The 21,750-nt window shown below is 34.9% G+C and overlaps 1 protein-coding gene across 1 annotated transcript in view; it reads right to left on the bottom strand.

Annotated features, from left to right (window-relative positions):
* The window catches only part of ATP6V1A (ATPase, H+ transporting, lysosomal 70kDa, V1 subunit A), a 51,194-nt gene extending 29,498 nt beyond the window's left edge, over positions 1-21,696 (bottom strand). The window contains exon 1 of the mRNA XM_012652253.1: positions 21,602-21,696. The gene's annotated coding sequence lies outside the window, so the exon portion shown is untranslated. The remainder of the gene's footprint in view (positions 1-21,601) is intronic.
* Between the last annotated feature and the right edge of the window lie 54 nt (positions 21,697-21,750).

Consider the following 21,750-nt stretch of genomic DNA (forward strand, 5'->3'; position numbering starts at 1 on the left):
TATATGGGAGGGTTTTCACTTTTTTCTTTTTTCTAGAACACAAAACAGTTTTAGAAATTGAGTTCAACCTCTTACTTTATAGAAAATTGGTGACAGATCCCAAAGTAAAAAGCTTACTTTTGATTGCTTGTCTAACTTAATAATTATTGATGATTTAATAAGGGAGATGAAACATATACATATAAAAAGCTAAACAATGTCCCCAAAAAACTATAAAGGAAAATTCATAGATCAATAAGTGATAAAGTACCAATATACACGTATTTAAAGTTCAAAGATGAGAATGTTTAGGGAAGACATCTTGATGGTCAGGTAGAATTTGCATAAACTAGGAAAGGAAAGGTAGCAAAGGCATTCCAGGTAGGGCAACAACAAAAGAATGGAGATTAAAATATTCATGAATAGTGAACAGACCAGCCTGACTGGTATAAAAGGTTTATATTGTGCAACAGTGTGAAATAAGAATACAAAGGTAAAAAGCTCTAATTTGTGGGTGTGGAACTGAATGCCAAGAAAACAAGTGAACTTCAGCCTATAGCAAAAAGAAATTACTTAAGATTGAGGGAGAACTGTTACAAGAATGGTGTTCAGTTATTCTAATAGATCAAAGTGGGGGACGGAATGCAGACAGGATGAGAAGTTGAAAAAGTTCTGAAAATAGGTAAAGCTTGAATGTCAACGGAATTAATTTTTAAAAATTATTACTTTTGTTTTTAAGAGACAGGGTCTAACTCTGTCATCCAAGCTGGAATGCACTGGTGTCATAATAGCTCACTGCAACTTTGAACTCCTAAGTTCAGTGATCCTCTTGCCTCACCCTCTTAGCCAGGACTACAAGCAAGTGCCACCACACCTGGGTAATTAAAAAAAAAATTTTTTTTTTTTTGAGACAGAGTCTCACTGTGTTGCCCTGGCTAGAGTGAGTGCCGTGGCAGCAGCCTAGCTCACAGCAACCTCAAACTCCTGAGCTCAAGCAATCCTTCTGCCTCAGCCTCCCGAGTAGCTGGGACTATAGGCATGCGCCATCATGCCTGGCTAATTTTTTCTATATATTTTTAGTTGTCAGATTAATTTCTTTCTATTTTTAGTAGAGACGGGGTCTCGCTCTTGCTCAGGCTGGTTTCGAACTCCTGAGCTCAAACAATCCCTCGGCCTCCCAGAGTGCTAGGATTACAGGCGTGAGCCACCGCGCCTGGCCTTTTTTTTTTTTTTTTTTACAGATAGGGTCTCACTATGTTGTCTAGGCTGGTCTCAAACTCCCAGCCTCAAGCAATCCTCCTGTCTCAGTCTCCTGAATAGCTAGGACTACAGGTGCTTACCACTGCACCCAGATTTGGAAAGTAAGTTTTGAAGCTGAGTTAAGTACAGTTGAATCCGGATAGAAAGAACACAGAGAAAGAAGAAAACCAAACCCTGAGCTTTGGTGATTAACTGAGGCAGTGGTGAGGGATGTTCCTAATTCTTTCTAGAGCCTTTGAAGGATCACCATATATTTCATGAAACACAATTTATAATCCATTAGCCAAGACATTAAAGAATTGGGGAGGGGAAAGTAACAAGTATTAACAGTGATGTTCTGATTTAATTCACTTAGTACTATAGGAAGGTGGATGCTAGACAAGGCTAACAGGGAAGAACCAAGTAATTAGAAAAAAGGCAAACTATGGAGACAGTAAAAAGATCAGCGGTTACCAAAGGTTATGGGGAGGGAGAGATGAATAGGCAGAGCACAGAGGATTTTGGGGGCAGTGGAACTGTGTGATACCATAATGGTAGATACATGTCATTAAACATTTACCCAAAACAGATGAATGCACAGGAAAGAGCGAACCCTAATGTCAACTATGGACTGTGGATGATGATGATGTGTTAATGTAGGGCTCATTAATTGTAACAAATGTACTACATGTTGGGCACTGTTGATAAAGGAGGGGGAGCTACTATGTAGGTGTTGGGGTGGGAGGGGCTTATGGGAAAATCGCCATACCTTCTGTTCAATATTGCTGTGAAACTGCTGTAAAAAATAAAGTCTATTTAAAAAAAAAGAAAAAAGAAACAGCCAAGAGTGAAAACAAAGATTATAACCATACAGAGATATAAGAGGCCTAACAAGTGAGCAAAATATGATCAGAGGGGAAATAAAAGTACCAAGAATAAAGAGATGTATCAGTGATGAGGTAAAGATTATTACTGGCAGATTGTTAGTTTGTTGATAAAGATGAAGGTAGGGTATAAGTAATTGGAAATAATGGCACTGAATTAGGAAGAAAAAAATAAACCAGATACTATAGTCATCAATGTCAATAAAGGGAAAGATTTTGGTGTCCTCAGCATAGAAGCAGGGCAGTCAGGGGAGAAAGTAAAGAAAAGAGGAGATTGGTTTATTAGGATTTTTGGATTCCTGAAGATGTAGTAGAAGAGACCACTGAGTAAGAGCAAGTCTGGGACTGCAAAAGACTGGAATATAAAGAGACAGAAAAAGATTTTCTAGAAACTACTAGATAATGGGGGAAAAAAAGAAAATTTAAAGACAAACATATTTAGTTGGAAAATGGATTGGGCAAAGTTTTCAAAGGAGTAGTGAACAAGCAAAAGAGGTCAATTTTCAGTCTTCAGAAAATCAAAGATTCTCAAAGTCAGAGAACTTGATAATCATATAGTTTAACTTCCTCCCCAAATACATACATTTCCTCTTTAGCATTCATGATACATAGTCATCTGCCATTAATGTGGAAACTGCATGAGATCTTGAGTCAGTAGACTTGAATCACATTCTGGTTCTACCAATGACATGCTGCAAATCAAAATCTCTTAATATCTTCATTTGAAAAAATAGGAATAATGCTACCATCTACCCTAGAGCTGTGATTAAAGTACAAATTTGTTTTAATGTCCCTTGTGAAATGTAAAATGCTTATAAGAATTTCATCAGTAATATTACTATTTGAATAGGCCCTCAGTTTTGGAGAAAGCCATTCTAAGAAATCTCCTCTTACAGAGTTCTGTCTTATAATCCAACCTAATCTACTTCCCTGTAACTTCTTATTCTCTGGTCCTGTTTCTTCCAACTACTACGATCACACAGAGTATGTATGTTTCTTCACCAAGCAAATTCTCTTTAGTGTCTTCAACCGTTCCTCAAAGCATAATCTTTTTCAGACCCCTCACTCCTGAGGCTACCCTTTTGTAGAAGTATTTCATGACATCGACATTTCTTTTAAAATGGTGCAAATGAAAACAATATTCTAGATGTTGTATGACTAAGAACTGAAGAGTGCTATTTCATCTATTCCGAATGCTTCTTTTTATTGAGACAGAGATCAAGGCTTTGAGTCAGACAGATTGAGTTTGAATTAATGTGTCCTTGAGCAAATCAAATTATTTTATCCTTTTCAGCCTCAGTTTCATCTGTAAAATCCAATGGGGTTGTTGTGAGGCACCTAACAGAAAAGTAATACTAATTTTATTTTGTTAATGCAAGCAAAGATTGCCTAATTTCTAAAAAGTGTCTAATGTATTCTTATCTTCTTGTTGTCTGAACCAAATCTAGTCACTTAAGTTTTTTCCCTAGCAATTATGTATAGTTCACTGTAATTTTATTTTCTAAAAGCAAATAGATTCTTTAAAGCATCTATGACGTGCCAGCTGCACAACAGCATCTAACCAGACTTGGGCAGGATGGGAGTGACTTAGAGGAGGTTAAGATGAGACTTCAAGGAGGTATTAGAGTATATAGTAAAGCTTCCCTACAGATGGCTGAAATCTCCTGGGGTTCATGAAGGTGTTCTAGAAAGTTCATGAGGCAACAATAGTGTCTGTTCTGATTTCTTCTAAGTTTTTACATATGTTCAATTAAAACTGAATAAATAGTGAATGCTCCCAAATGTATGAGCAATGATTAGTGGAAATCAAAAGGGTTTGTTCATGATTCAGCTATCTTGTGGGTTTATTAGTCAGCTGGATAATCCTAGCTACCATGGAAATTTTGATGATTCTATAGTTTTCAACTTTTTAATTCTTAGGCCTGTATTATTTAATTTATGCCAAAGACAGTAGGCATTAGGAACAGTAACACCAAACTAATAAGAGAAGTGAGAGACTAGGTGATAAGTCTACAAATACACCTAGAGATGATTTAACAGATCCATAAATTTGCACTCATCTGACCAATATTCTTATATGGCAAGCCAAGATTATTAATACTTTTTAAAAAGTAGTTATAGACTCTTAAGAGTCTATTTAATTTCTAAAGTACTATTTTCTGATAAGAGTTGGAAAATGTTTTCCTAGGTTCAGGAGTTTCACATTCCAATCTCTTGACAGTTAAACACAGAGAAACTTCCAGGATTGGTCTAAGGTAACAGGCCCTCTTAGAGCACTAAACTTTAAACCTCCACAGCACTGATATAAGGGTTTCTATTATACTTCTCAAGCTTTTCCACCAAAGCATCCCAATTGCAGAAAAAAATTAAACACCAAAGTGAATAGGTAACCTCTCCTCCACACCCCACCACACTCTAGAATCTGCACGAGGAATAGGATGCTACAGCAGTAAACAGGAAAATTTCTTCATATGCTCTTGCTTATTCTTTTAAATCCAAAGAAATTTTGCACTCTACTCTATCACATACTACATCTGTTTTATAAGAAACATATGAAAGTGCTTCCTCCCTATAAATAAAATAAAAATTATTCATCAGGTAGACATGTTATAGTAACCTGACAACTGAATAGGGCTAAGTATATAGCGCTTTGACAATCATGGTCATATAACATACTAATTTGTTAACTTCCTTATTATCTATGAAAATAGTCAAAAATACTCCATTAAAATCTTACGCTTCACCATTAAATGCTTATGCCTCTAGGTGAAAAAGTACAGGCCTTTAAAAATGTTAAGAAAATAACCTCCTAAAACACTGACTTGCAATAAGCAAATTACATTATATTGAAGTTAATCTTATTCCAAATCTACATAAGGTCCAAACTAGGATATGATTTAATGCTACATACTTTCATAGGCTATTTAATAACTCCTTCCTAAGACAATGGACAGCAATTTCTGTACTTATCGTTTAAAAAATAAAAGCATGAATATCTACTAGATGCTTTCATGAAAACAATGGGGTACACACAGCTGCACTCACAGAAAAATCAACTCAATGATTATATAAAAATTTTGCCTTTAGCTGAACTAATTACCTTGTTTAAGAATAAAAAGTAAATGCAATTTCCAACTAAGATTCCTTTACTCATAAATTATAGGGTTTTTTACCCCCATATCTGTGAAAAATTTATAAAAAACAAAACAAAAACTCTTGCTGTAGAAGAGGAAAAATCCAGAAAGAAGACAGCATAAGCAACCATCTGAGCTTATGAGTCATCAGTCTCTCCCCCACAGGCACTGCAGAACACTGCAGTGGCAAATAACACCAGAGGAAAAAAAATTTTTTTCCTTCCATTTTATAAGGTCCACTCCAAATTGCTGATTAATACACCTGGTAATTTCACTATTCCAGAAATAACTCTTTTTACTACGAGAGTCTTAGATGATATGGCTGTTGGGCATGACAAGGAGGGTCTATAAAAGCTAAATACGGAGGTTCTAAGGATCCTGGGGTGCTTCATTGATAATTATTATTTTAATGTTAACACTTGAAAAAGGACATTGTATCTGATTAAAGACTATCTTAGGAAATCACAGATTTTTTTAAAAGATAAAGAAGAATCTAGTAGATTATAATCAAATACTTAATATTTTTAGGCTTAGTCAAAAAGTTATAGAATAAATAGAATTCCAGTGGATAACATTACCTTATTATATTTATAGAGCATAGTACTAGTATACTACACTGTAGTACTAGGCAAAATCTGTTGGGGAGCTTCTGGGAATAATTTCTTTGCTCTTTTAAAAGATACAGGCTATGAGAAATAACACTCTTTCTCTCTTGGGATTTGGTCATCTGCATGGAAAGTCTGGAACTCTGGCAGCCATCTCAGGACATTGAGGGTAGTAGCTAATTTAAGCAGTCAGGCCACTCGGCTAAGTATGACAAAAAGAAAGACCATCTGGTCCTTGTTGCTTTTATTCCACTGAATTACCTAACATTACAAGAAAAAAGAGTTTCAAGTATAAATATTTTTATATTTGTATATATTATACTTCATAGTGCTATTTATTTTTAAATGAATAGACCAAAAGGTTAAGAATAAAGGCAAACATAAGGTCATTAGTGAAACAGTTCATAAAAACTACTGACGTGGACTACAAGGAAATGTGCAAGCTAAAGTGGAAATCAAAGAGTGGAGATGTACAGCAAAATTCCAGATGCCAAACTGGACTAAACAGAATCAGAGAAAATTTGTTCCTATTGGAATAAAACTTTCTGAGGATACACACACCCTTCTGTTTCAACCTTATTATCAAAACAAAGTCATTCCTGAAAAAGAAATAATGAAGATAAAACCTAGGGTGGACACTTAAGCTGGGACTGGAATTAAAATTTTATCAGCTAAATATGCTTAAGGTTTGTTGACAGCCTTGTCCATAAACAATTTTTATAGCATTTCTAAAAATAGTCATAGATTTTTTTCCCTTCAAGTTTTTATAAATAAAATTATGCGCTACGGAGTGTGAAAATTCAAAGTTTTAAAGAAAGTAACAAAATACTGTATTTAGTGTATAAATTCCATAGCATCAATTTATGGGACAGAAAACTATAATCAATGGCAAAACTGTTATATGAACAGATTGAAGCATCCCTGCCCTCCAGGAGCATATTTATCACTTTGCTACTCCCTCCCCTCCACAAGGCAGTAACTCTATTAAATGTTCTGAAATTAAAAACAGATACTGTCAACTATTATTTGTTATGCAAATCTCACACTCCAGGCACGATATTTAAAAACAAACATGTCTCTTTAGTCCTTAATAACAGTCTCATGAGGTAGGTATTCTTTGATAGGAAGTAAAATTTTTAGACCCAAGCAACCCACTCAAGATGACAGGGTGATGACAACCAGATTTGGTCTGATTTCAATATCTAGGTATTTATTAGCAAATAATTCAAAAGACCTTATTTTAGCCAGTAGCTTTAAACTTTATCTACCACTTTTTTTTTTATCTACCACTTTTTAAAACAACCATGTGTCATGGACTGAATGCCTGTATCCCCTCAAATTTCATTTGTTGAAATCCTAACCCTCAATGTGATTGTATTAGTAAGTGGCGCCTTTAGGATATAATTAGGTCATGAGGGTACAGCTCTCATGAATAGGATTAGGGCCCTTACAGAGACAGGAGAGAGATGATCTCTGCTCTTCACCCTGTGAAGATATAACATGAATGTGGGCATCTACAAACCAGGAAGCTGACCCCAAGGAGACACAGGATCAGCTGGCACCTTGACCTTGGACCTCCCAGATTCCAGTACTATGAGAAATGTTTGTTAAGCTACCCAATCTACAGTTATAGTAGCCTATCTAAGACACCAGGAACGTCTCTTTTCCATTATATACAGACTCTATGTTGGATTGACAATGGATAATAAGCAGGCAAAAGGGAAGAGATGAAAAAAAAAAAGTGACATAATGGGGCATTTGCAACCTAAACAGTAAGGAGTGGAATAAGAATTGACTGTTCCTCAATTACTCATCTCCTGAAGAACTAAGATTTTTAAAAAACATAATGTTGTATGTTACTAATGCCTAGCTTTATGACACAAACATAACCGATTATATTAAGCAAAAAGAAGATAAAATATCAATGTAATTGCAAAGTAAATGGGCATATCTAAGAGAAAAATGGGCATATTTGAGGCTAATAAGAATACTAATGAAAACAGACCCAATACAATTTTGCTACTGTTAAAACAGAACAGCAGTGGAAAATTTCTGGTTGATTGACTATCATAAATTCAGAACAATGAAGCTACCTAAAACAGAATCTGGGTAAGAAATTCCTCTTATTTTTCATATTTCTTATGAAATATGAAACTTGATAAACTGAAGAGTAAAAAATCATAGCAGGCCAGGTATGGTGGCTCATGCCTATAATCCCAGCACTTTGGGAGGCTGAGGCAATAGGATCACTTGAGCCCAAGAGTTCGAGACCAGCCTGGGCAACAAAGTGAGATCCCATCTTTACAAAAAAGTTTAAAAATCAGCCAGGCATGCTAGGACTTGCCTGTACTCCCAGCTACTTGGGAGGCTGAGGCATGAAGCTCGCTTGAGCCCAGGAGGTCTAGGTTGCAGTGGGCTATGATCATGCCACTGTACTCCAGCTTGGGAGACAAAGCAAGACCCTATCTCAAAATAAATAAATAAATAAATAAAAAACATAAATCTTAGTAAAGCTAACATTAATAGCTCAAGATTCTTTTGTGAATCTTCAGGAAAGTTTCCTGGTTTTTTCAAAGAAAAAACAAGTCACCAAAGAGGTTCCTTTGATTTATAGCTTACTTTACCAATGATATAAATATTTAATAGCTAATAAGACAGTCAATGACATAAACAGTAGAAAAAGTAAGCATTTATTACATATCTTTCTTTAAAATTTGTTTTCAGAAGCAATATGCTTATAATTTTAAAAATGTCCAAGAGAAGTTCTCACCACTTGACATTATTATATCCTCCAAAAAGGGTTTTGTTTGTACATAACTGTAATCAATACTATAACTTTATATATTATTTCATTTCAATTTTTCCATGAGCTATAATACATAGTCTTCATAAATATCATCTTAAACTATATACCATTCCTTTAAATGAATATCATGCTTTACCTAACAACAATAACTCTCTTTATTGGGTACCTAGACTACTTCCTGTTTTGGGCTGTTTTTGTTTCTTACATTTTGCTAATATACTTTTTTTTTTTTTTTTTTGAGACAGTCTCACTGTGTTGCCCAGGCTAGAGTGTCGTGGCGTCATCCTTGCTCACAGCAACCTCAAACTCCTGGGCTCAAGCGATCCTCCTGTCTCAGCCTCCCGAGTAGCTGGGACTACAGGCATGCGCCACCATGCCCGGCTAATTTTTTCTAAATATTTTTAGTTGTCCAATTAATTTCTTTCTATTTTTAGTAGAGACGGGGTCTTGCTCTTGCTCAGGCTGGTTTCGAACTCCCGAGCTCAAACAATCCGCCCGCCTCAGCCTCCCAGAGAGGTAGGATTACAGGCATGAGCCACCATGCCCAGCCAATAATGACATTTCTTGTGTTAAACGGTCTGCAACTCCAAGTTCATTATGCCAAGGACTTTCATCAGCAAATTCTCTTCTAGAAGGATCTTCAACCTTCACAGCATATGAATTAGCACTGCAATGGTTGTTTGGCTTTTGGATAGGCTTTTGTCAGATAAACTGCCTAGGAAGTGACTACCAATTTTTTTTTTTAAATGTAGGCAATCATGCATGAGAATTATCTCCTTTGTAAGTAGTCACCCTAGAAATTGTACAACTACTTAAAAAAAACTGCTTAAAATATTTAGAAACTTCTCTTAAAAACTGCCTACAATTACCATATCACTCTTTTGAATGTTACTGAGAAAATTTTCTTGATTGCTTTGCCAAGAAAACATATCATAAGCAGCCAAACTAGCCAAATTTAAACAATGCAGGTATTTGAGACTGATGTACATACAAGGCACATGTTAGAGTTAGCATCTATTACACTCATATCATAATATGATGTCTCTACATTCAAATTGATCTGTCCTGTTACCTATGTCATGAATAGAACATAGAACAGAAGAGAAATAAGGTTCACAAAATGTGCAAAGGCATATTAACACAATGTTTAAAAGGAAACACCACCATAAACAGTTCACTTCCAACTGTGGAATTCATAAAATCTCTGCAATTAAACTGCAGCCTAAAGCGTAAAGTAAGGACAAAAGAGGAAAAGAATGCTCCGTAATATAGGCAAAAACCACTTCATAACTTGGATTTAAATACATGTCTATAGTCAAAAGTCCACAGACATTTTCAATTCAGAGGGTAAGAAATCTGTCAGGGTTTATTTAACTGAATTGACTGTGGGGAAAGGAGAGGACTTAATCACAGATGGAGGTTTTAAATAGTATGGTTTGCTAAGGAATTAGCTTCCAGTTCCCCCTGGTCTGTACTGTCTTCTATATCCTTTGTAGCACTTAACACTACTGTAATTAAAAAACCGTGAAAGAAACTGTTTTTCAATGTCCATCGCCACTGACAGACTGTAAATATTGGAAAACAAGGCAGCAGTCCCCAACCTTTTTGGCACCAGGGACCAGTTTTATGGAAGACAATTTTTCCACAGACTGGGGCTGGGGCGTCGGGGGTCGAGTGTCATGGGTGGGGAGAGGGTGATGCATGGCCTGTTTCCTAACAGGCCATGGATTGGTACCAGGTAAGGATGCAAAACAACTAGAACTCTCATATAGAAGTGTAAAATGGTACAATCATTTTGGAAAACAATTTGGTGGTTTCTTTAAAAAGTTAAACATACACCTACTATATGATTCAGCCATTCTACTCTTCAGTATTTACTCACAAGAAATGAAAGCCTACGTCCAAACAAAAACTTTTACATGGATGTTCATAGCAGCTTTACGCATCATGACCAAAAGGTGGAAATACAATCCAAATATCCATCAATGAATAAATGGATAAACTGTGCTATACTCATAAAATGGAATAATACTTAGCAAGAAAATGAAATGAATCATTGATATATGTAACAACCTGGAAGAATCTCAAAATAATTAAGCTGGGTGAAAGATCAAAAAAAACAGTTCCGGCTGAGCATGGTGGCTCATGCCTGTAATCCTAGCATTCTGGGAGGCCAAGGCGGGAAGAACATTTGAGGTCAGGAGTTCGAGACCAGCCTGAGCAAGAGTGAGACTCCGTCCCTACTAAAAACAGAAAAATTAGCTGGGCGTGATGATGTGTGCCTATAGTCCCAGCTACTCCAGAGGCTGAGGCAAGAAGATTGCTTGAACCCAGGAGTTTGAGGTTGCTGTAAGCTAGGCTGATGCCACAGCACTCTGGAAAGACTGTCTTAAAAAAAAAAAGTTCCATTTATACAAAATTCTAAAAAATGAAAACTAACCTATAGTGATGGAAAATAGAACAGGATAGTTAAGGATGGGGGGTGGGGCGAAATGGAAGGGATTACAAAGAGACACAAGAAAACCTCTTTTGGGAGTGATGAATCTATTCACTATATTGAATGCAGTGATGGTTTCATGGGTGTATACATACACCAAAACTTATCCAATTGTACACTTTAAATATGTGCAGGTATATTAATTACATCTCAATAGAAATTTTTAAAAAGTACAAAGAATTGGCAGTATGATTTCTATAATGACATAATGCTTCCACAAAATATATATTCACTTTTGTTTTTATTTTTATTTTATTTATTTATGTCAACTAATAGAGTAGTAACAAAGGACTACATGGCCTATGAGAACCTAGCAAGAGAACCTTAACCCTAGGAACACCATGGAGGAACAGATGAAAACTCAACCAAATCATTTTTTTGAATGAATGTATGTGACTCCTGATAAGGATGTGTAGGCACCCTCTGGTCCTGCCAAGTTTAGTTAATCCTGAGGAATATAGTAGTCAGATATGGGTCTGAAGTACTTATTCATCCATATTTTCAGAACAGGGCTTAACAGCAATATCAGCTTATAATATGTTGGGTGAAGATTTAGGAAAACATTAACCCTATCCTGAATAAGCTTTGGTGCCATGAGGCAAAGAAGGGTTTGTCTTCAAAGACTCAGATTAAACTCTAATAACTTGGCCATTAAAGTTGATATGGTTCAATGGCTCATTTGGAGGGTGGAGGTAGAATTTGTTCATAATAAAGAATTGTTATTGACAGCCTGTTTATCTCTATTTACAACTACTTCCCCAGCCCTCCCTATTCCTAATATAGTATATCTTTGGGAGAATGAGATCATATTTAACACACACACACACACACACACTGCCTCTGTCTGAACAATAGTGAGTACTATAAATCTTCATTCAAACACTCCATGTATACTAGGCTGGGACCTGACCAGATTCTGTTTTTTAAGCGGCTGCTTTGGATTACATTGAAGAGTTTGGTGTCAGGCAACCTGCTTCTTAAGAGTCATGCTAAGACATATATTTTCCTTTCTTGAAAAAGTGAAATAAAGTACTCTGAACAGAAGTGTGTTACATTCAATTGTGGATTTTATAATTCATCTGAATAAAGCCCCTCTCTGCCTAATTCTGTATTACTTAAAACTAGGAGTCATGGATTATTGAAAACTCATTCCTTTCCACAATAAAGGAAAGATTCTTACATTTAGCTATCATATTCTTAATGTTTATATTGTTAATCTGATTCCCTATTTAACTATTTGAAAGCTCTTTCATAATTGTTTTGGTACATAAAATCAGCAACTCGCACAATTATTAACAGTTACAGCATTTTACTCTTTCAAGAATATACATTCAAATTTCAATTGATAAAATTTTAATGTATAAATCATACAGGGAGCATTTCAAGTTATACCTAAAATACTTACTGTTATTTGATAGTAGTAAGTTGTCCAAATATCATACCTTGTTCTTATACTGAGAGTCATACATTGAGTCCATAGGAGGGTAACCTGTGTTATCACATGATCACAGATCACATACAATACAGGGATGCTAGAAATGGTGAAGGCATTTAGCCTTCCAAAGACTCAAATTAAATGGTAGATTTTGGGAAATTACTGAGGACAAAGCTTAACTTCTGCATGTCCCTAAACTGGAGAGAAATTTGGTAATACCTACCAAAATTCAAAATGTACTTACCTTTGACCCAGCTATTCCATTTCTAGGAATTTACTGTATGTGTACAAAACGTACTATTAATGAAATATAAATTATTGTGCTGTTTCTTAAGCAAAAGATTGGAATGTCCATTAATATGGAGACTAGTTAAATATATTGTGGTAGTATGAGAGGCTATATGCTTAATGGTATCAAGACAGTAATCTCTGGAAAGAGACTCACTGGGTTCAAATCCTGAGTCCTACCACTTACAAGCTTTGTGACTGTTGAGTATTTAATCACCCCATGCCTAACTTTCCTTTTGTAAAATAGAGATAAAAAGAGTACCTATCCCATAGGTTGTTGTAACGCTTCCATAAGTTGATACGACTAAAGTACTAAGAAAAATGTGTCAATAAATAAGCTTTCCATAAATGTTACCTATGACAATGATGTTAGTGCAACTGAATACGAAGCTGTCATTAATAGAATGAGGCAGCTTTAACTGTATCAATGTAGAAAGATGGCCAAGATAACATTGTTAAGTGAAAAATGTAAAGTCCAAGATAATATGAAGAGGTGCTACCATTTTTGGACAAATATATGGGGGAAAAAAGGAATAAGGATAAGGAGAGACAGAGAACACACCTGCACGAATATATAATTTTTACTATATTTGTATTATACATAATGAAGTATATTTGTATGTATTATGTTTTTACTATATGTGTTACCCATTTAACTTAATTAAAAATATTACTGAATGATTCAATAGATGCTAACTGAGCCAAGTAATAAAACTATTATATATATATACTGTACCTAATTAACTGAGCAAATAATGGCAAATATTTATATAGCTCTTATGTGCCAGCTATTATTCTAATCTCTTTTCTTATATTATTCATTTAATTCTCACATTACCCAATAAAGCAAATACTCATTATTCTTATTTTATTTATTTATTTACTTATTTATTTTTTGAGACAGAGTCTTGCTCTGTTGCCCGGTTTAAAGCACCATGGCATCAGCCTAGCTCACAGCAACCTGAAACTCCTGGGCTCAAGCAATCCTCCTTCCTCAGCCTCCAAAGTAGCTGGGACTACAAGCCTGCACCACCACACCTGGCTATTTTTTGTAGAGATGGTCTCGTTCTTGCTCAGGCTGGTCTTGAACTCCTGAGCTCAAGTAATCCTCCCACCTCGGCCTCCCAGAGTGCTAGGATTCCAGGCATGAGCCACTGTGCCAGCATTATCCTTATTTTAAAGCAGAGAAAAATACAACACAAAAAAGATAAAAGTAACTTCCCCAAAGTCACAAGACTAGGAAGCAGAAGAGCCAGGATTTCACTCACATAGTCTGGTGCCAGTACTTGTGCCCTTAACCTCTTTGCTACTTTAATGCTACTCTAAAATTACTTTTTATTTACATACATCCCAACTCTTTTAAAAAAAACTTCATATAGCTTACAATAAAGCTATAGATATTTACCTAATTGTATAATATATAGCTTATATATAATTAGGTTAATAAAGTAAAACTGGTAATGAAAAAGGAAAAGCAAAAAAGAGCAATGTGAGAAATACAGCTACTTTAAATAGGCAACAAATCCAACTCTAAACCATCTGCCATTTTCTATTATGACCTTGAACGATGTATTAACTTCAGATTCTTTTCCCTACCCCTTAGGCCAATAGAGCAGATTCTTTTAAAAGGACAGAAATCAACTATTAAATAATTATAAATACTTTAAATTTTGCTTCTTTAAAAAAATTCTTATTTGAAGTTTTCTTAAGGAAAGTTAATCTTGTAATCTAGTTTTTTTTATTTGCCAAAACCCAAATGTGGACTTTTCTTATGATTCTGTCATGATTAAGTCAGGCGACAGATCTCACACTTGTGCAATAAGCTCAACGCCTACAAACCAGAAAGCATTTTGGAGCATTTAATATCTACATCAAACAACATGTCAATTTGTAACCATATCTGGTAATGCCTATAATTTTCTGGTACATTTTTAATAACAAATTTCTTAGTGGGTATCCAAGGGTTATCACATGTATAAAATTAAGAATAATTTATGAATTATGAGGATAATTTATACACCTTCCCCTCAGATACCTAATTAAGACTAAAAAAATTTTTAGATAACTGTCATCTCTGGCCATATCAAATAGTATATTTTCCTTTTGTTAATTTCTTCTTTGCCCTATTTGGTCTTCTATTTCTTTTTCAAAATGTAATTAGTTTGGTTTTTTTCTAATTACACAAACACTTCATGTTCATTGTAAAAATATAAACACACAATATAGAAAAGTGTAAGGAAAGAAAGAAAAAAATCACCTAAATGTCCATCAAATCACTCTGAGATAACCACTAAACACTTGATAATTATCCTTTCTGCGATTCATCCTGCACATACATGCACAAACACGTAGTTTTACATGCATATACTACTATAAATACTCTGCCTCTTTCTTTCCTTTTCTTTTCTGCTTATTTTGGCCTTTCGATGTTGACAACCATGTAAGCATATACAAAAGTCGTGGTGTTTTTCAACCGGTTTTATAAAAATGGGATCTCATTATATATTAATACATTTCTTTATACTTTGCCTTTCTCACTTAAGATACATGATGGAAATCATTTCAAATCACCAGCACAGATTTATTGCCTACCACTTAATAATTTCACCACATTCCTTAATATGCCTGTGCCATAATTTATATAACAATACCCCTATTGACAGGCATTCCCTCTGTTCCCAGATTTTAGCCACCACACACACTGTTACAATCAACATCCATGTAAACACTTTCTTACTGGTGTTTTTATTTCTAAGGAAAAGATTACAGGGACCAGGATTGATAGATGGAAAAATATATGTATTTCCAATACTAATAGATACTGTCTGATTGCTTATAAGAAAAAACCCTGTAACAATTCACAACTCCACTAGCATTTTATAAGAAAATCCTTCTACAAACATCCCTGCTAGCAGTAGGTTTACCACTTAATTTTTCCTAGTTGGAGAAGTAATATTTCATTGTTAGTATATTGACCTAGTAAGGTTACACATCTTTTCATGTTTGCTGAATGTTTGGATTTCTCTTCTGTGAACTTATGGTCACATGCTTTATCCATATTTCTACTGAGTGGACTTTTTCTTAGTTTGTAAATGTTCTTACACCTGTCAGCTCTTCATCTGTTATATATCTTCCAAAAAATTTTTTTTAATCTGTCTTTTGTCTTTTATTTTTGCCACTTAAGAATTCTTCATTTCTATGTTGCTTCATATGTCTATCTTTACTTTTATGACTTTCAGGTTTCCTATCTTGGTTTAAAAGACTACAGCTAGATTGCATGCATGAAGAAAATTTAGGAGATTAATATTTTACTGTTTACATTTAATCCTTTAATCGATCTGAAATTAATTTTTGCATATGTTGCAAAGTACTGGCTCAACTTTATTTTCTTCTAGATGGACAAGTTGTATCCGTTAAATTTACCATATATGTGTGCTTCCCCCCCGCCCCACCACTGCACTAAAATATCACTTTGTCATGTGATAAATTCCCTTATATACTGGGATTTACTCTACTTTTTAAAATTCTGCTGCACTGATATACTTAAGCCTAAAAATATTATCTATGCACCTACAAAATTAAATAACTAACTCAGCTATCTGGATAAGTAAAAACCTTTTCACTTGAGATATCCAAGTAATTAAGATGAAAGAATTATTTACGTTTTAATTTTCTACATCAAATTTAAAAATTTTTTGTAACCTTTGATTATAGGAACTCAAACATACAGAAGGTATATAAATTTTCATTTTTCTTTAACGTCCTAATCTAGAGATAATTACTTATTTTGATGCATTTCCTTCCAACTTTGGCCACATATATACAATCACTGAGACACACCTGCCTTTCTTCAATTTTACAAGTATTTTCCAATTTAATCAGTTTTCTCTATGTTACTTTTAAATAAACATTTTTAAAAAATTAAACTAATAAATAACTAAAACTTATAAAGTCTGGTTGCTTTTCATTGCTCAAGCACATCTGGAGCTCTTCTGCATCATATCGTGTACCAGCCATTTTATTTTCAATGAAGTGAGCTCAATTATTTTTTAGAAAACAAAACGTGGCATGTTGCAGATAAAATTTTTTAAAACATTTATCACCAAAAGATCAATAGTTCATACAGATAGCATTAAGATGCAAAACTGAAAATCTTATTGTAGTTAGTTATAATAATAGTACCAAAAATAATAGTGATAAAAAAAATCATAGGCTATACAGACTAAAGTGCTTCTTTGTAAAATTTAAACCTGAAAATGCTTATGACATACCATTAAATTCTAAAAACAGCTAATCACAGTTGTGAAATTTATTAAATAGAGCTAACTACAAAAAAATATACAGAAAAGGGATTTTAAACATGTAAACTAATTATTAGATAATTTTATTCACAAGTAGTAACTAATTTTAAAGATAGTTTTAATAGCTTCAGGTAAAAATAAAGATTTGTTACTATGAAAATATACATCCATTCCAGCTGTATATATATACACTATACATATATTTTCTTACATATATATTATTTAGCATATACACATTATGAATATACAGATACATAATGTGTATACATTATATATAAAAGAATACACTTATATAAACCAGTCTTTCATTTCACCACAGGAAAAAAAGGGAATAGAAAAAACTTTCAATTCTCTACAGAAATTATATGGAAAACATTCGTATTGGTCACAATTTACTTACAATAAACTCGTTTATTATAAATGAATAATGAGTAACTATTCATAAATCAAATTCATTTATTATTCATTTATTTATAACAGATAATTGACATTAAGGAAAATATCTGATAATCTCTTAATAAAATTCTTAAGACAACTGAGTAATTTTTTTCAGGATTAAAATGAAACGTAAATTCATGATACCTATACTTTAATTACGGTTTAATTTACTGATATTTTCCATTGCAAAGCCACTAATCCTTGTGAGTCATCAACTTTACTCCAGTTCATGTGTCCACTATGTTCTCTACGTTCCTTTGTCTATTTCATATGTGCATAAAAATAAAAACATTTAAATTTTTCAAAAAAGCAAAATTTTTAAACTTATAAGCATTAACTCAGAAGTCCCTGCTCTACAATCTGTATGATTTTAATATATTTCTATAATTCATTGTAGGAATAAAAATTTAGAAATAGAAGAACTGCCGATTCCACATATTAATGATCATGAGCTTTGGAAAATTTTTATATAGAAAATATTAAGTCACTGCAGTTGCCAAAATAAGGAACTTTATGTTGACATTTCTCAGATGCTATTAATAAACCTGTTTTAGAATCGTTGGTGGACATACATTTTTCTTGCTCCTTCATTTTTTTGGTAATAGCTTCATTTCAAATTCTATTCCCCTTTCCACACACCAAACCTCTTGCTCACAAGGGCATCAGTCAGTCAATTCTGTGGGATGCCGTAAGTCTCCTAGAAATTCACTATATAAAATCAAAGTAGATATTGGTAAAATAATAAAAAAAATTTACAAAGTGTGTACTAGGCATTCTACATTCATGATCTAATTTAATAGCACCTATGGGATAGATTTAAACATGAGGAAACTTAATCTTATTTAAGCAAATTGTCCAAGGTCACAGTTATTAAGTGGCAGGGTCAGAACCTGAACCTAGGTCTACATGACTAGGAAATCTATTCACATTAAGTCTATACAATATTGCTTTATATCCACATACCATTTAGTTTTTAAAATATTTTCACACAGATTATCTAGGGTTTACCTCGCAATACCCTTGAGAAGAAGGTTTCTAAGCATCAAACCTGAAACTCCCACATCCAACTTTACTTAAAAGGGCATGTAATAAAAGTGCCAGAGCTGGAAGAAGATCCTCTGACTTTTAGTCTAGTGCTATTCCACTTATAGCTCATGTAGTATGATTTTTTTTCATTTAGTACAACTCACTGCTCTCCTTTCCCATATTTGGATAACCACACCTATTAATAAATATACATGCTGTGAAAATAAGTTGCTCACTGCATTAATCAAGTCCATTTGCGGTTTATATCTATTCTATTGACCATGATTTGGAAGGTTATTATTACTGATTTACATTTGAAAGCTAATACCCAGTATACAACCCTAGGAGGAGCTATGATCTGCAAGAATTAAAGTTGTTTAATCTCCTTGTCTAACTGTCCAACATTCACTCAATAAACAATTTATGAGTACCTACCATGTACTTCAGTATTCTGGTGCTGAAGACACAACAGTAGAGACAGAGTCCTTGAATACCTGAGAGCTTTATGGTTTACTAAGGAACAGCCCAGCAAACAGCAATTAAATACAATGTGCTAGAAGCACAACTAGAATGGAAAACATTGTGTAGTAGTGTACAGGACTGAGTAGCTACCTCTGCCCATGGGGGAAGAAAGCATTCTTGGTGGTGGCAATAATCTAATAATCTATATAGGCAGTGAAAACAAGAAAGACCTCAGATTAAGAAAACAAGAGGTGTCAGAGGCCCTAAAACAAAAACCTTTATGTGTTATCTAATGGTGAATTATAGCACAATTCCCTAATAAATGTTAAGATTTCTACATTTAGCTTTCATGAATTGATAAAAGTAGTCTCAGAAATGCCTTCAAAATTTCAAATCACTTGTGTGTATGAACTGTGTATAAAGTCAAAGCTTATTTTTATATTCAACCTTAGCAGCAATTTAGTCAACCATTTCTGCTGTTAATCTTCCAGATTTCATCAGTAATCTATGTTATTGCTTTCTTAAATTCTCTAAAATTGGAGGAACTGTGAAGTAAAACTGCAGACTCATTCAACCACTTTCACATTGACATTTTCCCCTCCAATACTCAAAGCTTTCTAGCTTGTTTTCTCTTTCCCATTTTGGTCTCAGCCAGACAGGACTGGTTTGGACTTCCAGAGCACTTAAGGAATTCTCCTTATTTGGTGGAATCACCTGGGTAATGAGGCACCACTATTTTTTTCCTCTCCTCTAGAGATCAGGGAACCTAACTATGGAGAAAATTAATAGATAAAACTATATTTGTATCTGTAGCAGGTATGGCTACGTAAACATATCATTAGTACTATTGTCCAGTATAGGTCGTTAAGTACAAAATGCTAAAAAAATCCACAAGAGATATCAATAGTGTTTATTACTTAGGGAAAGCAAGATCTTCAAGGTTATGTTTTCTAGTAAGCAGCATAAATAGATCAGTTTCCCTATTCTGAACTTACTATAAAAATTTTTTTGTTAAATTGCTATTATTCTAGAATTATAACTTTTTGTTTTGCTTAACAAAATAAGACCAGTCTATTGTACAGAATTTGGAAGATACAGAATACATCTACTACTCAAAGGTAATGCCATCTTCCTCATTTTTCAGCTGTCTTTTTAATGTATTCTTCAAATACATTAGTTAGAAAACTAAAAGGTTTAATGAGAATATGATTTTGCTGTATCTTAACAAAAATGGCAATTTAAATTTTAAAAACAAATTTGTAATTTTTGTAACGTCTTTCAATGGAAAAGAAACATGAACTTCCTGAGTTTGCAGTACAAATAAAAGAGTTTAACCCCAAACAGAAAAATACTCATCCCTAAAGCACATTGTTTGAGGTCAAAACATTGGCTACTACATTACATACGAGTACACTGAGTTGGGCAAAAACCTGGGCAAAACAATTTCTGTATTTTCACGAAACATAATTCACTAAACTCTAAAGAGGTCATTTGGAGCTTCACAAATGGGGAAAGCTAAGGAGGGATAAAAGTCCTCTTAAATTAAATTTACCACACAGCTGGTCAAGGAATTGATTGGAAGTGGCCATTAATTAGGATTTTAGGGAAGAATGGCAAAAAGAGAAGGATCGAAATCAGCAATATCTTAGCTTAATATTCTTACCTTTAAGTTTATGATCTAATAAATTTGTTTTAGTTATATTTCCAGCCCAATCAGTTTTTGAAGAATTATTTCCCTCTCAGGGAAACCTAGTCACTTTTCCCTATGCTAGCCTGGGCCTCTGGCAGACCACGACACCGAAACACCATCTTTCAACGCCTCCCCATTCAATCGAGACTGTCGCATTACCAACATCCTCCGTTTTGAAGTGTATCTTTATTTCTATAACTGTCATCTCCTTCAAAGAAGAAAAAGCCCTGCTTTTGCCCTTCCAGTCCCACCCGAAGCATGTGAACACCTATAGAACCTTTCCTGCAGGGATGTCAGATTTTAAAACCCTTTCAATTACTGAGAAAGCACATTCGGAGGGAAGCTTTTCAGTGACTCCGCAGTGAGGGCCATATCAGGGACATTCCCTCCCAAGCCTGTCTCACTGGAGACGCCTCTGCCTCCAGGGTTTTTCCTACCTCCCCGCTCCCCAGCCCTGGGGAGCTTTACTGAGGGTAAAAGACAGTGAGGCCCTTAAACCACAGAATGGGCTTTGAGGAATAGGACCTGACCACTATTGCAGACCCCGAGGAATGGCTGAAGCAATCCTGGTACCCGAAGCCCCAAAGACTCCGAATAGGGAATCATAATGGCCGCCCTCACTTCCAACCCTGGGACATCTCAATCCCCAGATAGCGGGGTCGACCATAGTGGAGGAGTAGGGGTCAAGAAATCTGGAAAAATGAGCTCCTAGCCTGCGCACAGTGACAGCGGAGGCGGCCTTCACACGCCTCCTTCTCTTCCTCCTCCCACCCCTTCTCCTATCTCCGCCAGTCGCCAGTTACCGGTCGCCTCTCACCTGCTGGGGCGCGAGGTGCAGTATCAGTACGGATCACAGACCCAGAAGCTCTTTCACTACGGGAGGGGCAGTCTTCAGCCGCGGTGTGGGGCGGGTCTAACCAGTCACGCGACCTCGAGCTCCGCCCTGCCTCCACCATCCCGGCGCGC

This window comes from Propithecus coquereli, unplaced genomic scaffold, assembly GCF_000956105.1.
Source record: "Propithecus coquereli isolate 6110/MARCELLA unplaced genomic scaffold, Pcoq_1.0 Scaffold386, whole genome shotgun sequence".
NCBI classification, from domain to species: domain Eukaryota; kingdom Metazoa; phylum Chordata; class Mammalia; order Primates; family Indriidae; genus Propithecus; species Propithecus coquereli.